The 20,521-nt window shown below is 35.5% G+C and overlaps 1 protein-coding gene across 6 annotated transcripts in view; it reads right to left on the bottom strand.

The window, feature by feature from the left end:
• Bre1 (E3 ubiquitin-protein ligase Bre1) overlaps positions 1 to 12,254 on the bottom strand; it is a 415,493-nt gene extending 403,239 nt beyond the window's left edge. For 5 of the 6 annotated variants that reach the window (XM_090376128.1, XM_090376101.1, XM_090376124.1 and 2 more), the window contains exon 1: positions 12,126 to 12,254. The gene's annotated coding sequence lies outside the window, so the exon portion shown is untranslated. Of the gene's footprint in view, positions 1 to 11,798; positions 11,863 to 12,125 lie in introns of those variants that run through there. The other variant, XM_090376107.1, reaches the window with a different exon arrangement.
• Between the last annotated feature and the right edge of the window lie 8,267 nt (positions 12,255 to 20,521).

Genomic DNA, 20,521 nt, shown 5'->3' with positions numbered 1-20,521 from the left:
TCTCACATTTACATATGTAAATGTGAGAATTTTTAAGTAGAAGTTATAATTATTATTTTTTTTTTTTTTTAATTAAATAAATTCATTTTTTTGCGCTATTTAAAATCTTTTTCTTTTATCTTAATATATCATAACAATTTATTTAATCTTATCTTATGTTCGATTATCCGGAAGAAATCTGATATTAATTATACTGGATAATTGACACACTGCTGTATTTCTGTGAACCTGGTATGTTCTGCTTTTCTTCATTCCAATTCATAGCCCAGTTCTTAATAGCACTTTTTAATTTATTAGCATTGGCATTAGTAGAGGCAAATGATGCAAGGAAAGCAAGCTTACACAGTATCAGCCAAAAAAAAAAAATTCCAATTTCACCTATCCATTCCCTCCAATAGCTTGTATAGCTCTTCCTTAAATTTAAGTTATAAACTTCCACAACAGATGGAAGTTTGTTCCAACAATCAACCACCCACTGGATAAAGCCAAACTTCCTCAACTATTTAACAACAATTCTTCCTCAATTTGAATTTGTGTTCGTAGTCTGAGCTAGCTCAATCCATTCTAAGCCTTAAACAGCTCAATCATATCACCTCACAGATGTCTAATCTACAGTTTCTACAATTTGAAGAACTCAAGCCTTTCTTGGTAAAAGAACCTTTTTTCCACTCACCAATCTTGTTGCCCTTCTCTGTACTCATTGCAGTAGCTCTATATCCTTTCTAAAATGAGACCTCCAGACCTGTATGCAGCTGAAGATGTGGCCTGACCATTCCTTTATACAATGGGATAATCACATTTTTCACTTGGCCTGACGAAGCCGAGTCGTCAGGAGCGTGAGTGCAGTAGCACGCGCTCTTTGAGTGGACCGATGTTCGATCCCATGATTGCTAAATATGATTAACATTTATACTGATGATTTATTGTAAACTAGATTGACCCGGTGGTCATGCCAGAATATAAACAAGACAAATAATTAATATAGCAGTTAAGCTTTGCAATAAGAGGCTGAGATGTCTTAAAAGCTGTGTTCAACATGAAAAGTCTCTTCATCAAATGGAGCAAATTAAGCCTGAAAATTAACTGAAAATTGTACAAAATGTTGATAGGATGAAACGAAGGTGAACAATGACAGGATGGATAGAAGGCACTTTCACAGGAGGAAAATATATTATAATTTCCCCCTGCAAAATAGGACTGAGATATGTCTGCCAGGGCCAAACGCTAGTGATGTTGCAGAATAATTATCACCTTGTAATGGCATAAAAAATGTGATACCATTATACAAGCTGGTACTAATGATATTAAGCATAGGGAATCTGAAGCTTTACTTAACAGGTATAAGGTAATGTTGAGCAAAATCTGCAAGTTAGAACTGAATTTGAAAGTATCTGGAATTTTGCAACAGAATGATAGGATGCGGTTCATGAAAAAGTGCTATTGATCAATCTGTAATAATAGATTGATCAACATAGCATTTTTTCAGGAGTGTTTCAATTTTGGTGTATGTGCCCCGATATTCCCCCCACCCCTAAAGTTTTGGGGATACCATTCTATTCCATTTATCATGAAAAGATTTTTTTTTTCAATGAAAAATAAGAAGCTAAAATTAATAATATATGATTTTGTTAATTTAGCATGATACTCGTCATTTTACAAGTAACACTTCTGAAGTGTATGATGTAATAATAAAACAAATAGAACTGTATGCTCCACTTGCTCATGTGCCTAAAAATAATTAAGGTAAGCATAAGCATTTTATAATTTAAAAAAAAAACAACAGGTCATCAAATATTTTATTTTTTCCCTATTCAGTAAAATGGCTTGGAAAATTCCTTTATAAGAAATGACTATTTGAAGGAACAGGTATTTAATTAAAAAAGGATAACTTTTTCTGACTAAGTTGTACTTCATTAATCAAGGTGATCTTAATATGTATTAAAAAATATACTTTTTTCTTTATGAAACCACAAACATGAAGGTATTAAAACCTATAGTACTTACTACTGTACATAGGTTAAAGTAGGGAGGGGACTCTGTGCCAAGTCCATGAGCTGAGGGAGACTAAACATGGGTTTCACCACTTCAAGTCTCCAATTAGCAAAGAGAGGGGAGAGGGTACTGCACCGGTTGATGAGAGTTATCTACCATCCAGTGTTATATTATAATAATAGTATTATAGTATTATATTATAGTAATGTATTATTAGTGTCATTTTATATTAGTATTACAGTGCATGGGTTGAAGGGGATGCTGGAAACTTTGCTCCAGAGAATAAGCATATAATAGGAATGTTAGTAGTATTATGTTAATAATTAGTAATTTTTTTTTTTTTACTTAATAAAAGTTAAAAAAAAACTAAAAAATATAAATAACAAAAATTAAATTTTGAAAAATGCATAATTAGCAGTAAAAACTGGTGTTGTGGCCCACTTGCTGTTACAACCCATGCAGCCTGTGACCTTCAGCAGTTTATCTGTTGTGGCCCCTAGTCAAAAAAGGTTGGACATACCTAAATTAAGAGACAGAAAGGCAGGCACCTACATCACTGCTTAAGTTTCTTTAAAATCTTCCATGAAATATGTACAGAGGTGAATTAAATAGGCAAAGATATTTCCAGTGGATTGACAATGATGGAATCCATACTGGTACTTGCGATTCAGATGGAAAATTCAAGATAGCATAAAAGTTAACAGATAATAAGATGGGAGTGTCACACATGTTTATGAATTAGCAGATAAAATACTGCTGGAACAGGAAAATGTAAAAAAAAAAGCAACACAAAACAAGTTTTAACTCAAGCAGAGGTTTTAAGAACAAGTGGAGAAAGCCACCATTGACCTGTAAAATTCTTGGTGTCAACATGATTCTCTGTTTTTTTTTTTTTTTTAATTGGAAAATCAAGGGCAGCATTGAATGAAAGGTTTGGTATATATGTTAGAAAAAAAAAAAAGAGGGAATGGAAGATCAATGATGGAAGAGTCAGAGTTTGACTTTATTAAAACTCATTTACAACCAATGTAAACTTCAGTATAGGCAGAAAATAAAGCTTGAAATTTGGATAACAATTACAATATGCTTACCTTGAAAAGCCCAGAGCACATCTGTTAGAAAACCAAAGTTTAGATAGGACTTTAGGGTGGAATGAGAAATAAAGGATTTCAATCTGAAAAACAAGTAGGTTTTTCAATCTGAAAAACAAGTCTTTATTTCTAAGAAAGGAAAAGGGGTACAGAAATACAGGAACCTCTGAAATCTCATTTCAAACTCAAAAATACAAGATAACAAAGCTGTGATTGACCAAACACCTAGATGATCTAGAAGAGTTGTTGAGGAAAGGAGGTCATGTGTGTGTGTGTGTGGTTAGGACTGTGAAAACTGAAGAACAGAAACAACTAGAAAACTGAAGCCGGATGAATTGTGAATACTAAAATTACCAGGGAAAATTGCTTCACTGTTAGGAAAATAAGACTAGCAAGTCTCATTTTCTCATTAGAAGAAAAAGTTCTAAGTAATTGTTGAGTTGGGAAAGTAACGTTGGCAACAAATGAATGAGATAGAGATTTTAAGCCAAAGGAGATAAAAAAAGGGAAGAGTTTAGATTAGCAAGTCTTTGACGAGAAATATCAGAGCAGGCATATGCCCAAGAACCATCTTTAAGATAAAAGGACTCATAGAATGAATAATTAGGCCAAATTGGATGAGTGATGGTGATTGAGGTAACCAGTAAAATTGTCAGAAAAGTTAAGTGGCAATTAACACATTGTAAGATGAAAATTGACATCATTAATATTAAAACTGGAACCACATGTTTATGAAATAAATTAGGAAGTTTTTGGGAGGTTAATTCTTTTTGCAGATGAAATTTGCCATTCAGTGTAAATGGCAGATAAGAGAGCATATACGGGCCTCATCAATGATTATCAAATCTATTATTGCTCTATATAATGGTGACATGTTTGGGATATAGCCTTGTTATTTAATGGTCACACTTTGTATAATAATTTTAGTAATATTTCTCATTTTATTGTTGTAATTTTTAAAGGCTTCCCCCTTTTGTTTATAGCTTAGGGCACACACATACCTTTTCTTCCAGTATTAACTAGTCTGTTTTTCCATTCTTATTTCTAATTTTCATAATTTATATATATATGAGGGCTGTTCAAATAAAGAGTGATCGTGTAAAGAGAATGGAGGATAACAGGCTGCCAAAAATACAAAGATGAAGGCTGACAAGAGGTAAAGATGTCAAGAAGAGGCATTTACTGTGAGGAGCTGGAGAGAAAAATATGGTGGGAAGATGGAGCTAAATGGAGAAGACTGGTTTCCTTACCAACCAGACAAGAAGCTAGAATGACAAAGGATAAGTAAATAAGTAATATGAAAAAGATAACAATGATATTGTAGAGAAATTCAATCAATTTCTCACATGTAATAACATATTGCTAAGTTTCATTTTAATTGAAGTTACTAATGAAATAGCTTGAAGTGTACAAGCTGTACATTTAAATACAAAATAAAAAGGGAAGCTGGTAAAGTAAACTTACAATTGGCATGCACACTGTGCACAGAATTTTTAAGTACCGAAAATGTGGTTGCACTAATATAAATGCTTATTCAAATAAAAGAAAGAAAACTGCAGAGATGAAACTACAAATTCAGCCCTCCTATGAGATACTCAAACAAGCCCACCCTATGTTCTTAACAATCATACTGAACCAACTGTCACATACCCTGAATTTCTGGGTGCTTCAGTGGTGGGAGCATGGTAGGTTCACCACTGCAGGCAGCCTTTACCAAGCCGTAGCAGCAACTTGTTAAAATAGCAAATGCCACTGCTTAGTACATCAAAAGGATACCTAATACTATTATTTTACTGCTCCAAGGGGCTAAAGCCTGAATGCAGTGGCCTACATGTCAATGACTGCACGTTCTTCAAAACCAATAATTTTTAAAGGATTTTAAAAACACTGTTACACCACATGACAGAGTTTTAAATGTTTATTTAAGTGAATCACATCAATTTACACTTAATACTTTGGCAATGTTTCAAGGTTCAACCAAGCTCTGTTATCAGGCCTATAGGGAAAGTTAAAACATAAAAGAAATAAAAATTGCATTATGAAGTTACATTAGTGAATTTTAATACCATATTGCCATTCTGATGACTAAATTAAGATAAATTACTTTAAATTATATTCCTTATTACAAAATAATTACAAAAAAAAAATAAAAATAAAATAACAAAGAATATTTTATGAGAAATTGTCTTACAGTCACAAGGAATAATGAGATTTAAATTTAAATTTGGAAACCACAAGGACCACTGGCATTATAGAAAGGACATGTGCAAAAAACATACAGAAAATTAAAGTAATTCTAAAGGGAGGGGGGGGGTTGGAACTAAAATCTAAAGAAGGATTATCAAATAAATAAGATTGTGGAAAGGCTTACCAAAATTCTGGAGAGGGAAGGGGGAAGAAGAGAGAGAGAGAGAGAGAGAGAGAGAGAGAGAGAGAGAGAGAGAGAGAGAGCTTGAAGTAGGCTGTTAGACTGGGATAGTTGAACTGGCAGGGCCCAACTGTTTTTATAGGTTCAAGAGAGGAGATGTGATCAATTAGGATTAAGAATTATAGACTACCCTCTAAATAGGGTTGACCTCAACCAAAGGATAAAAGGGATCTAGATGAAAGGAGCTTCAGGCTAAGATGGGCAGTAACCCATTTGATAAACAGTCTGGGGTAAAGGAAAGTGTTTTGATATCAAGATTATATGGAGGTGAAGCGTAATAATTAGGGTACAAACCAAATTCCACAAAAATGAGAAAATTATAAATAAGGAATTAAGGATGTAATTATATGGATTACAGAGAAACACTTGAACTCAAAAATTACCAAGGAATTAAGAGACCAGAAAGGAATAGGCTGGTTATTTATCAGATGACTGCTACAGCCATCGTAGCTGTAGGTTTTTTTCTTCACTTTTTCCACAATTACTTCTTGGAACGTGTTGTAGTACAACAGGTTGAAATAGCCTCCTTGTCGAAAACACTGAATAAAGAAGGCTTCTTTGAAGGTTCTCCTCGAATAAGTTGTCTATGGGAAGAATTAAAGGACTTTGGTATTCCCACATGCTTCTACAAGAAAGGAGAGCATGTGCTGCTGTTTTGGATTTGTTGATTCTACCTCACATGTCCTTTCTGTGTTCCTCAATTCTACCTCACATGTCCTTTCTGTGTTCCTCAATTCTCTCTTGTAATGCTAGGATTCACCAATGTAGGAAGAGTTGCATGCAAGTAGAGTTATAGAATTACATTGGTGAATTCTACATGTACATATGTATAGTATCTTATGTAAGGCAGCTCCCAAACGCTAGTTCAACTCTGCTGTGGTGCACTGTAATGTACAGAAACTCTGCAGAAAAGCCAGAAATGTGTGCAATGCTATGTTTGTGCATTCTACAGAAACATATGAAACTGTGAACCAAGTATGTATATAGCTTGTATAGCACTCCCTAGACAGTGCAGTTGAAGCTAAGTAAAATCCCAGCCGTAATGCAACAGCCCATGGTTCAATCAGTGTGCTGCATTTATTGACTTCAACTGAATGGATGCATTATCTGCATTGAGGCCCAAAGATTCCAGTTTGTTTGGATGCAAGTTTGCATTCCAGTAGCAAATGTTTTAATCATTTAATATTAAGATAAGCAGTATTCTTGATTTTATAAAATATATTAATACACTATGGAACCTTTTATCCAGATATTCCAAAAACCATTGCTGAGACCTAGGGTAATACATTTAACCTCTTCCATATGAACTGCAAAAATTCAAGAATGTAGTGCAAAACGATTTTTACTTGCCTATCAATAAAATCATTAATTTTTTTTTTGTTTGTACAAGCATATTTATAAACATATTATTAAAACAAAATATCCTAATTTAAAAATATTTGAATAGATCACCACCTATAAAATCACCTCATTTTTCATCCAATTATACATCACTCATGTTGTAAAAGTTTGTTTGTTTAATAAAAACGACATCACATGTGAAAATTTCAAGAGAATTGGTCCATTTTGTTTATGATGCTAAACGTTTAAAACCATTTTTAGTGTCTTTTTCAGCACTCCTGATCACATATACTCATAGTCATCATGTTACAGGACAACCTGTTGGTGGCAAGACTGTCAGAAGAGAACATGGAGTTACTAAAACGACAAAGGTGCATCTTATTACTCAATGAATATGGTGCAGATACATCTTCTATGATTTAAAGAAACAAAAAGAAAAACTTAAAATTTTATGGTGATAGTGATTTACCCAAGTTAATAGAACACGGGAAGACATTACACCAGATGAAGAACAGAAAAGACAAGGTGTTAATGGAATGAATACGACAGTGTCGAAGCGAGAAATACCCACTTACTATCTCTCATCATGGCCAAAGCAAAAATTTTTCATAATTAATATGGCTTAACAACACCATGTGAGTATACATTAGGCTGGTATGAAAAATTTTAAAAAATGCAATGGTCTTCGTATCTTGGCAGTTGCCAGCGTAAAAGTATCAGCTGATTATGAAGCAGCAGAAGCATATTCTTAATTCTCCTTAAGAATATTCTGTTCTGAAATCAAAGTTGATTGCAGAACAGGTGATAATGCAGATGAAACTTTATATTGGAAGTATATTCCTAGAAAAACTGTCGTTGAACCAGAAGAATCAACAACCAGTGGGTTCAAGGAATCAAAAAAAAACAGGTTAACAGTGAAAATGCTGCAAGATCACATAAAACCAAATTGCTTGTTATTGGCAAAAACAAAAATCCAAGAGCTTTTCAAAGAGTTAGTCTTCCCAGTTATGTATGTGGGAAAGAAATGAGCATGTATAATCAAAGAACTCTTCCTTGACTGGTTTGAAAACCATTTTGTTCCAGAGGCTAAGAAACATTATACATCTGCTGGGCTTCCCAGTGACAGTAAGATAATGTTAATTCTTGATAACTGTTCAGCACAATTTGCTGCTGAGCTCCACATCAGAGATAATGTATTTGATGTGTTATTTGCCACCTAACTGTAGGAGTATCAATGATGCAATTTGGATTGCTGTGAAAGCTTGAGACAAGGTTGCTAAATACATCTTAAAACATAGTTGGAATTATCTGCAGACAGCATCAATGTTCTTTGATGAAGAAGAACCTGGTTTTAGTGGATTTAGGATATCTAGAGAGAATAAAATTCTACAGACTATTAAAAAAAGTAAAATGAAAAAAAAAAAAAAAAAAAAAAGTCATGTTGTTGTTTTGTTTTTTTGTTGTTTATGGTATACATTCTTTTAATTTTTACTTAGTTATTTGTTTTATTATTTTGTTTTTATTTTGGCCAATGCAGCAAAAGCAAATGACTTCCTTGCACTATGTGGCTAATACTAAATGCTAAAAGCTTTATACACTGTACACTATTTTGTTGAAGTACACACACAGGAGGGACCACATGTCAGTTTACCAAGAAGACATGCAATTTAAATAAAAGAAATCACTGAAAACAATTTGAAAAATTCACTTAAATTTTTTAAATAAAATCATGTAAATATAATATTAATGAAGTAATACTGGTATAAAAACTGATTACACAATTTAAAATGTGAAAATTAGTGTAGGTGAGACTACATTATTTTATTTTCATTCTGCTGCTGGTAGGCAGTCTTGGGCAACCCCGACACTGCCTACCAGCAGCTGGCATACCATGCAACTGTCCCTCCCCCCAAAAAAAACCTAAAGGCAGATTTATGTAAGGTGAGTCAATCTGGGAAATTAATCAAAATTATGGAGTTGGGCACCTTAACATTAACAGCCAAATGATGCAAGGAAGTGAACTTATTCTGCATCAATAACAACAAAAAAAAAGTCTGACATGGTAACACCTAGAATCTTTTCAGACTCCCTCTCAACTATAAACTAAGGAGAAAGGCTGTTTTACATTCTCTTGGCCTTGGCTAAGATCCTATGAATACTGGAAACCAACCTTGGTCATTCTTACAACTGTAAAACCGTGGAGCATTTTGAAGTTGAAATGAAAAACAGACTGCCTGATTTTCATTTACTCACTGTTTTTTTTTTTTTTTTTTGTTGTTGCATAAGGTTAACAAGTATGGAGTAAGCATTACTTTGTACTGATGGTAAACATGCATTTTTTATTTATTTTTTTAATGAAAAACCCCAAACGCAAAAGGTATCAAAACCTATAGTACTTAGTATCTTGCATGGGTTGAAGGAGAAGTATGGGGGAAGGGGATACCGGAAACTTTGCTCTAGAGACTAAACATGGGTTTCACCACTTCAAGCCTCCAATAAGCAGAGTGGTGGTATTTCACCGGTTGATGAAAGTCATCTACCACCTTAGAATACTTTTTTGATACAATATTTATCTTTACTATAAAAATGGGGGATGGATGTTGTTTTAGTTACACTCATTACTGGCTGAAAAATATTGAATAAACTAAAAATGTCGAGTGGCACGTGCTTAAAAATAAAAAAAACCCAATTTCATTTTAAATTCCGAAATGGCCATGCTCCAGTAAAAGTTGAATTTGCTATTCAATATGGTAAACATATAATTAGTAACATTACACATTAGTATCATATTGGCAAACCAAGAATATTCTTTCATAAAGGTATAAGGCGTTATAATGTGGCCTTGGCCATTAGTGCCGATTCATCATGGGTACCAAATGGTGAGAAAAGCTAGAGAATAACTAAATATATAATTATATATATATATAAAAATAAATAATAATATAGAATATATCAAAATAACAATTTATAATTCATGTTAAAAATATTACCACACTGCTTTTATTTGCTATTATACAAATAAAATTACTATAAAAGCTATATGCTTTTTCTATAATAATTACTATAGTAAAAGCATGATGATTTATTACAATTTATAAATTATGAAAGAGCAAGTGCCTTTTTATAGGGAAAAAACTCAGCAGGGGGATTGTTATTTGCTTGTCACTGGAATTCCATTAATGAAACTGCTGATAACTGCAATTGCCTAAGTGGAGTGACAGAGATCAATACAGACAAGAAATAATTAAGTTTGTATCTGTTTAGCAATATTTACTTAAGAAAATATGGTGCACACATTATGAACAGCATTATAAGTGACCAAATGTTGCAGTATGGGGTCAAAAAGGTAGTGAAGTAAACAGGTAACCAGTGGTAGAGAGCTAAGATGATACTGGCTACAGACAGGAGACAAACAGTTGTAATTAATGGTTACCCTTCAGAATGGGCTAGGATTAGAAGCAGAATTCTCAGGGATTGGTACTGGATATACATTTTTTAATTTCTTAAATTAGATTGACAAAGGGATACAGGGTCTGATGTCAAAATTTGCAGATGATGTGAAGATTGGGAGAGTGGTTAATAACTGGTGCCAAGCTGCATTCTTTCAGACTTGGATTGCCTAAAAGGGATGGTCAGACAAATAGAAACTATGTTTTAATCTGCAAAATGTAAGTTTTTATTATAATCACTTGGTACATAAAAACTCCCAAATAACTTATACATTTGGAGGGGACTGAATTAAAAACTGGAGGAAAAGATTTTGTAATTATTATTATTAGCCATACAGTGCAAGGAAGCCTGAGGTTACCAGCAAAAAAAAATAATTTGAGTTACCCTGAGAGACAGAGAGAAGTAGAAGGGGAATCACCAAGAAAGAGAAGAATGATCATATCCAGCTCAGGACCATAAAGGTACACATGAAGTTTCTCTGTGCTGTGCAGATAAGAAGCAAGGTGAGGTAGAGGGTCATATGATGTCCTCAATAACTTATGGAAAAATTTCTTGTAGAGATAGGAGGTTAATATTCTTCCACTACATAAAGTAATTGTGAGCTTATACTTGGAACACTAAATCTACTTATGGATGTGGCAAAGAGTGTGTAAAGAAATTAAAGCAAGTAGGACTATGAAGTACCAGTATACTGCATCTGTAATAGCACCTATTCTTTGTATGGTTTGCTTGTTTGCTGGATAAAATGAGTTAACAGGGAAAAAACAATGCTCTTCCAAGATGGAATAACTCACGTGTTGTCAAAAAAAGCCAATAAAAAGTCTGGATGGTATTTGAATCCCATCCTTTTCCGCATGACGTTTAAGGATGGTAAACATAACGATTGTGTTAACTGCAATGGTAACGTACAGAAGCACATGGGGAGGGACACAAGCTTCATAAAATGATCCAAATGATGGGCAACACATCTAGTTAAAATGGCAAATAGGACCCCTTACCATGTGAGCCAATGACTTTGAATATGTGGACTACACAACTTGGTAAATGGATTATGGATTCCTTAGAGGGGATCTGACTCAAATTCACGAGGCTCATCAAGTGGGGCTAATAAAATGAAATTTTCATTTATCAAACTAAAAGCACAAGTATAGAATGGTTTGAGATTGCAGGAAGCTTTCTTTTGGCCAGTGAGGTGTTTATCACTGGAATAGGTTGTATACATGGGGGCAGTTTTAGAAGCATGCGTCCAGGCAAACTGTGGGAAGGGGTAAACACATGAACTGTGGTTATAAATGGCTGATGCAGCAAAAGCTTATCTTTCTTGCTCTCTAAGTTAGCAATTTAACAAATATTATTATAAAAATAATATCAAATTACAATTATATAACATGAATTTTTATTAAATCATTATTTAATAATTGAATGCATTAATTTAGTTATTAAATAACAATTTAAAAATTAATGCAGATCAAAGGCGTCAAAAATCTTAGTAACACCTCTGTTCTTTCTTCAGCAATTTCATTAACACTCAACACCGGTGAATGCCAGAACGTGCTCAACTATCTTGACATCAGGAGAACATTGCCCTCTAACGAGTAGGTCTTCAAGAACAAGTTTGAACAACGTAAACACTTGATATAATTATGACTTGAAGTATATGTAAAAAAAAAAATATTCTAAACAATAATTAAATTCTCCCATGCGGAACACATTTTTTTACATCCAGTCATTCTTACTGCTGGTAATCAGGAACATTTATAAAGTAATGAAGCTCCATGCCCAAAACTACTCACAACAAAGCTAAGACCAAATACAGTAATTACCAAACTTATTCCATTTCTTCTGCTATCTTTTGGGTTTACCTTTCACAAAGATCAAATAATAGCATTTAAACATGCGAAACAATTATTTTATGAGGAATGACTAAGTTAAGCTATTAACACGAATATTCGCATAAAAGCAGAGAAAAAAACAAAACAATATATTATAGATAAAAATAAAACACATAAAATTTATTCCATAAACCGACAACATAGGCCCACAAAAAACGTTAAGAATAGATACAACTACCGCCATCTACCATATTCCTCTTCTAAATCTTTGAATTAAAAATTTTGATCCATTAATGCAGGATTCACAAGAAAGCAGAAGGTACTGACGTGTTATAGAGGTATTATACACAATATATACACTATACAGGTAATATACAGTTGTGTATTTCACAACTTTTAATTGATCCTGAGTGACTGGTATTGATAAAATAAAATGGTATGCACTGCGATCACCAGGTTTAATTCAGTTCCTTAAGTGCCGATTACAAGGAAAACTGGAGAGCGATCATATATAGGCATCACCTCTCAGGGGGGGAAAAATGAATTGTATCAAAAAAGCTTTTACACTGTATAGTCGGGAAGCTATAAATTGAAGCCATCGTGGGAAGCACAGTTGGTAGGATCGCTGTACTTTCCACACTGGTTGGAAAAGACTTGAGTTCGAATCCCGTCGATGACAGGAAGAATTTATAAGAGCTTGTTTCACAACGTGGAAGAGTTAGTCAGTCTCAAACGAGGGTAGCATGGATTCTTCTCTCGGAAACTCAAGTTTTTCAATCAGCAAACGTAAAATCGACCTCGGAACACATGCAATTTACAGACAATATACACGAAGCACAATGCCTTAGTCACATATTACACCGTATTACAAAAACACAGTCTGCCAGGGGCAAAGGTTGATGACGTTGTAGAGCGGATATCATCTTTTAAGGGCACAAAAGGTGATATAGTTGTACACGTTGGCACTAATGATATTAAGATTAGGAGACCGACGGAATTACTTAACAAGTACAGGTCACTGATGAAAAAAAGGGTGATTTAGGGTTGAATTTGAAAGTATCTGCAATTCTGCCCAGACACGATAGGAGGGAGTATATGATGAGAGCCCTGTCGATCAATTCGGCCTTGGAAAGATTGTGCAGGGCTCAAGGGGTTGAATTTTTTCAGCCTGGTCTGTACTTGTTAACAGGAGAGACTGCTTCTACAAGGATGGGATACACTTAAGTAGAAAGGGTGCAAGAATGTTTGCTGATGCTATCGAGGCAGTGTTAGGTGGGTCGGAAAACTGCTAGATTGGGGGAATACAAGGACTAATAAATTAACAGTAGCCACTGGCAGAGGAGAGAGTGATTCTTGCACTGCTTCTATTGGAATGAGCAGCAGCCTGGAAAATAAGATGCAGGATATTTCAGAGACTGCTGTGAGTCATTGCGGTACAAGTAAACATATGGGTTGTGTTAGGGTAGCTAAGAAAAAGAACAGGTGCATGTATACTTGTGTGTACACCAACAATGTTAGGAGTTTGGTAAATAAATTTGATGAATTTGAGGTATTGCTCAAAGCATCAAAGGCAGATATTGTTGGGATTTCAGAGACGTGGTGTCACACAGATATAAAGAATGCAGAACTGGAATTTGGGGAGTACAATGTCTACAGAAAGGATAGACAGGATGGGAAGGGAGGAGGGGTTATGCTATTAGTTAAGAAACACATAAAATCCAAGGAAGTGAAGCCAGTCGACATCGCTGGACAGTGCAGTGTCGAGTCAGTTTGGTGTGATATAAGCATTGGGAGATCAAAATTGAGAGTAGGAGTGTGCTATAGGCCTAATGATGAGTATAATAAGAAACTGTACAGAGAAATAGAGTGGGCCAGTAAATCAGAGAGTCTTATAATGGGGGATTTTATTTGACTGGAATTTGTGGGCTGGTCACTCACACGCTAGCAAGGCTTTTGTGGATTTATTGGATGATTGTTTTCTACATCAGCATGTTCGGGAGGCAACTAGAGGGAGTAATACTCTTGATTTGATTATCAGTAGTGATTCTTCATGCATTAAGAATCTGCAGATAAATGAACCACTAGGTGGCAGTGATCACAGTGTTCTGAAGTGGGAGTTACTCAAAGAGGTAACTACCATTAGGGGTAAAGGGAAGGGGTATTGCTTTCGTAAAGGCGACTACGATGGACTGAGACAGTATTTAAATTCTATACAGTGGGATCAACTGATGATGTTACCAACAGCAAATTCAAAATGGGAAGCATTTAAAGATCTTATCTTGGATGCTACTAGGCTTTACATACCAACTAAGAAATATTGTTCGAGGTTTAGGCCTAATTGGATGTCAGATGAACTAATGAGGCATATGGCAGAGAAGAAAAATGCATGGGATACATACAAATTATCACGTAACACAGAAGCCTATGATAGATACAAGTTGATCTGTAACCAAGTTACAAAGGAGGTTAGGCAGGCGAAGGCAGATTACGAGAGATCCTTGGCAAGGGATGCGAAGAAAAACAGCAAAGAGTTCTTTACTTATGTAAACTCTAGAAGGAAGGGGATGAATCAGATTGGCCCACTTGATATCGATGGGTCAACTGTTGATGACCCTGCTCAGGTAGCTAACAAACTAAATGAATATTTTGCATCGACATTCACACATGAGGAGTTATTCAGCGATGGGAATGCTAGAGGTGTATTCAACTCTACCACCAGTAAGCTAGAGAACCTTGTAATAACTGAGAGTAATGTAGAGAAGAAATTGTTGAAGTTAAACACAATAAAGGCACCTGGGGTGGATGGGATCTATCCAGTTATATTAAAGGAGGCAGCAAAGGAAGTAAGCAAACCCTTAGCCATAATTATGAGAGCTTCCTTGGACTCAGGGGAGGCACCCATGGACTGGAGATGTGCAAATGTGACCCCAATTCACAAGGGAGGATCAAAGGCTGACACAAGTAATTATACAGGGTGTTTCAGTTAAACGTTTCAGAACTTCTAAGAGGGGTAGGGTACATCCTGACAACTCGAAATCATATAGCAATGTGGGGTCGGAAATGCTTTCCTGAAGCGGTGTTGTACACAGAAGCACCATAAAGAAAAGAGACCGTAAGTGAGAAATCGTTTTAATAATACATGAAAAGAAGCAAAAGGTACATGGATTAAAGTAAGTGTTCGAAGTTTCTTCCACGGGCTACAATGCTTGCCTCACATCTCCGACGCATGGACATCCGAACAATCTGGAATACTCCAGGCGAATTTCGAATTTCTTCGGCAGCTACTGCGATTCCTGCTGAAGTGTTGTTTTCCGATGAGGCATCCTTCACAAGGGAAGGAATTTTCAACACGCATAACGACCAAAGCTGGGCGGTCGAGAACCCGCATGCAATACGACGTCGTGCAGCACAGATTCGATTTTCGGTCAATGTATGGGCCGGTATTATGGGAGATCACCTCATCGGACCTTACCTGTTACCGTGTCGTCTAACCGGACCTATCTACTTGATCTTTCTGCAGCAAGTATTGCCACAACTTTTGAGAGATGAACAGATTTCTGTATCGACGCAACAGACAATGTGGTTCCCACACAATGGAGCCCCTGCCCATTATAGCGGAGATGTTCGTATCTACCTGGATGTCACATTTGGTCAACAGTGGATTGGACGAGGTGGTCCCGTGCGTTGGCCTGCTCGGTCACCCGACCTATCATGTCTTGATTTTTATTTCTGGGGTCATATGAAATCGCTAGTTTATGACACCCCTGTTGACAATGCTGAGGAGCTGGTTGCAAGAATCGCAGTAGCTGCCGAAGAAATTCGAAATTCGCCTGGAGTATTCCAGAATATTCGGATGCCCATGCGTCGGAGATGTGAGGCGTGCATTGTAGCCCGTGGAAGAAACTTCGAACACTTACTTTAATCCATGTACCTTTTGCTTCTTTTCATGTATTATTAAAACGATTTCTCACTTACGGTCTCCTTTCTTTATGGTGCTTCTGTGTATAACACCGCTTCAGGAAAGCATTTCCGACCCCACATTGCTATATGATTTCGAGTTGTCAGGATGTACCCTACCCCTCTTAGAAGTTCTGAAACGTTTAACTAAAACACCCTGTAGACCTGTGAGTTTAACTTCTGTTCCCGGAAAATTAATGGAGTCACTGGTTAAAGAAGAACTGCAGGATCGTCTAGACAAGACTTCAGTTATAGTTCGGACACAGCATGTTCTGTTAAGGGGAAGTCTTGCCTGACCAATTTGATTGGATTCTATGATGCAGTCACAAAAGAACTGGATGCAGGGAATAACTTTGATATTATATACTTGGATCTTAGAAAGGCTTTTGATACTGTTGCACATGGAAGACTGCTGCACAAATTGGAGCAGTGTGGCATTGGAGGCAAATTGCTGCTATGGATAAAGGGGTGGTTGAGGGGGAGAAGACAGAGAGTGGTAATCAATGGACACTGCTCATCGTGGACTAATGTTATTAGTGGAGTCCCTCAGGGTTAAGTATTGGGTCCTTTATTGTTTCTGTATTTATAAATGATATTGATGATGGTATATCAAGCTTAATGTCCAAGTTTTCAGACGATACGAAGGTTGGCAGGGTTGTCAAGGACACTACTGACACTATGCTGCTGCAACAGGATCTGGAAAGGTTGAGCAGATGGGCTGAGAGGTGGCAAATGAAGTTGAACATTGACAAATGTAAAATACTACATATGGGAAACAGCAACCCCAGAGCAACGTATCAACTATGTGGTACTACACTGACAGTGGTAGAGAATGAAAGGGACCTGGGGGTGGTTGTGCAGGCAGATATGAAGTTCTCTGAGCAGTGCAGACGGGCTGCAAGAGTAGCTCATGGTGTATTGTCAATGATATATAGGAATTTTTCTAGCAGGGATAAGGAGGTGATCATTCCCTTGTATAAGGCAATGGTCAGGCCACACTTAGAGTACTGTATACAGGTCTGGAGGCCTCATTTCAAGAAGGATGTAGAGCTGCTGGAACGAGTACAGAGAAGGGCAACAAGATTAGTGAATGGAACAAAGGGGTGCTCTTACGAAGAAAGGCTTAAGTTTTGCGAATTACAGTGTCTGGAGACTAGGCACCAGCGAGGTGATCTGATAGAGGTGTACAAAGCCTTGAATGGTTTGAGCATGCTCAATGCTGATGGGATTCTTCCTCTTGCTCAGAATAATCACTTGAGAGGGCATAAATTCAAATTGAGGAAAGACAGATGTAGGATAGATTTGTGGAAATTTGCCTTTAGCCAGCGGGTGGTTGGTAGGTGGAAAAGACTTCCATCCTTTGTCGTGGAAGTTGATAGCCTGAATAAGTTGAAGGTTCAGCTGGACAGGTAATTCTAACGAACAGAGGAGTGAAGTGGAAGTGGTTATTTTTTATTTATTTATTTTACTTTATTTTATTATTATTATTATTTTTTTTTTTTTTGGGTGTTTCTGCATAAGCTTGCTTTCTTGCATCAAATGCCTCTACCAATGCTAATGCTAATGCTAACACTGGACACAAAAATGTTTTAATATGGTCATGTGAAGAACTGCCATATTTCCATATCTGAGGACAGGATCAGCTGAAGGAAACTGCAAAAAATAAAATTCACACAACTGATGGTTTATAATTTTAATATATGATTAATATATTATTATTATTATTATTATTATTATTATTATTATTATTATTAGCCATATGGTGCAAAGAAGCCTGAAGCTTATGCTGCAACAGCCAAAAAAAAAAAAAAAAAAACTCCCGAGTTACCCTAAGAGAGAGAGAGATAGAGAAGAATGATGATATCCAGCTCAGGATCCTGGGTGTACCAAGCCCAAATTCACCAGATGTGAACTCCTGGGGTGTTAAAACTCCATCTTGACACGTACCAAAATTTAATCTCAAATGAATATTACATTGAAGACCTGAATTCCAATCCAACCCAATTATCAGCTTAACATATTTTGAAACATGATATGGAAAACCAGTAAGATCTTCCATAATGGATGAAAATTTGTTAAGTAACTCTAGAAGAAGTCAGTGTTGCCAACTCTTAATAATATTTCCCGCTAGCCGCATACTCAAAATCCGCTATTTTTAGCACTTGACCCGCCAAATTTTTTAAATTTTCATTTGTTTGTACTTTGTAGTGAATAAAAACAAACAAATAGTACATATAAATAGTTATTTATTTTTCTGTTTTTAATATAAAATCAATATCTAAAAATCTAAATTTCGAAATTCAAACAGCCTCATCATATGCTTCTTGTGGACCTATTTTGCGAAGCACTTCTTCAGGTAAAACATAATTTTTACAACACTTTTCAACTCTTTTGAGCCCGTATCGTACTGATAAGATTGCATTAACCGTGCCAACACTCATTCTGTTGCGTGTTTTGTTTTTTACTAGATTTAAGTTGCTGAATATTCTTTCCACATCTGCATTGGATAATGGCAAAATTAAAATACCCAATGCAAATTCGCTAAATTCTTTAAATGGATTTTTACCGCTTGCATCTCGATATTTCGAAACTTCTGACCAAAACTTCATTGTATTGTTGATGTTTTCCCATTTAACGAGAGTAATGTTTATATACTGTTGCTCAATTTTTTCAATTTCTACTTCAGACAATTTTAAATTTTGTAATAAATTTATCAGTGGTTCTTTTTGTTGCTTTAATATATTGTTAATTGAGATTAATGACATTTTTTCTAATTCTTTTATGTTGTCCGGAAGGCGTTGTTTTAATTGTTGACACAAATCAAGAAATTACGGCATCTCTCTCTCTCTCTCTCTCTCTTATTGCCATTTCATCTGTTGTTGTTGTGATAAGTTTATTCATTATTAATTCATTTATTTTTCTTTCAAATTGGTAACCTAAATATGGCTTAGGGTCTAAATAATTATTAATGTCCTCTTCTATCCTTTCAATATATGTATTTGGTAAAACCATTTTATTGGCAATCATCGACAATAGCATGTTTAAATCATGTAGTAATAATGTAGGATCGGCAGTATTTGATTCAAAAGATTTGTTTACTCTTTGTACTTCAGATAAGATAGGTTTTAAAATAAAAGATATGCTAAATTACTTTCATCTTTGAACATTGAATAAAGAAGTTCTGCAGTATAACATTTGTCAGTCAAACGAGTTATTTCAAAATGGGCTTTTAATTCAATATACTGTTCTAAAATTCTTGTTATAGCAACTTCAATGGATAACCACCTTGTTTGACACGAATGCACTATCTTTTTCAGATCTGCACCATCGTTTATGGCCCTGTATAAATATTTGAATTGATTTCGTCGGCTGGTGGATTTACTAAACGCACGATTTTGCATTGCACGAGAGTTTCTAGGAATACAACTATCGTGCTATACGAGGACTGACTATACTAAGATATTATTACACTGTGGTTATTAGAAATAATTATTACTTATTACTCTTATTACTTATTGCTCTGTGGTTATTAGAAACGTTGAAAGAGATGTCGGTAATTCGGATCGCATTTCTTGGAAGCCAAACAAATACGACGAAGAAAAATTATCGAATGCCATTCCTTCGCTGTTTCAAAAAAAGGCGTCATTAGAATTTTTTCCACATTTTTAGATTTGATTCAACAATTTAAAGCCATGACCCAATGATCAGGTCGTTTGACCGCGAGCGTAACTACGTAAAATTGTTGGGGTTCTCCTCAGGGAAATCCAGAATAATATAAAACCGATTCTTCGCTTTATAAAAAAAAAACTATGAAATATGATATCCCTACTATTTCAATTATGAATTATTTTTATTGTTAATTAAATAATTAATTAAACAATTAATTTAATATTTCTTAATATAAATGTTACATTGCCAAAATACATAAAATGCTAAACATTTATACTCTTCCCGCTAAAAAATCCGCTATCCGCTATTTCATATTTTTATCCGCTAAACCTGAAGCAATTCCGCTAAATCTAGCGGGAAAACCGCTAAAATGGCAACACTGAAAGAAGTAGAGGCAAAACGGTTAAGACAGTCAGTAGCGCTGTAACCCTATCTGCCGCTAGTCGGAGAAATAAAATTTGCCGACTTAAAAGTTGAATATTGATAAACATTAACCAATCAGAAAGCCATGTCAAAAATGTTTTTGGCCCCCTCGTGACTTCCTCGACTACCCACTTGTGGCAGACTTGAAGGCAGTTATCTGAAATCAACTTGAAAATTTATATTGCAGCTAGAGAAGGATAAGGCATTTTCTGAAGGCAGCTATTCGGAAATATTCCCTCGCCTCTCCGACTTAAGAGCTTACCAATTGAATGCTTTAACTTTTTTACACTCCTTCCAGTTTCCTAATTAGCATATCTACATCCATCTAGGCACTACAA

The sequence above is a fragment of the Mastigoproctus giganteus genome, chromosome 1 (genome assembly GCF_048544385.1).
Source record: "Mastigoproctus giganteus isolate SK-2022 chromosome 1, ASM4854438v1, whole genome shotgun sequence".
Taxonomy (NCBI): Eukaryota; Metazoa; Arthropoda; class Arachnida; order Uropygi; family Thelyphonidae; genus Mastigoproctus; species Mastigoproctus giganteus.
Note: the sequence above shows the minus strand (reverse complement) of the source record. Positions and strands in the feature narration are given on the sequence as shown.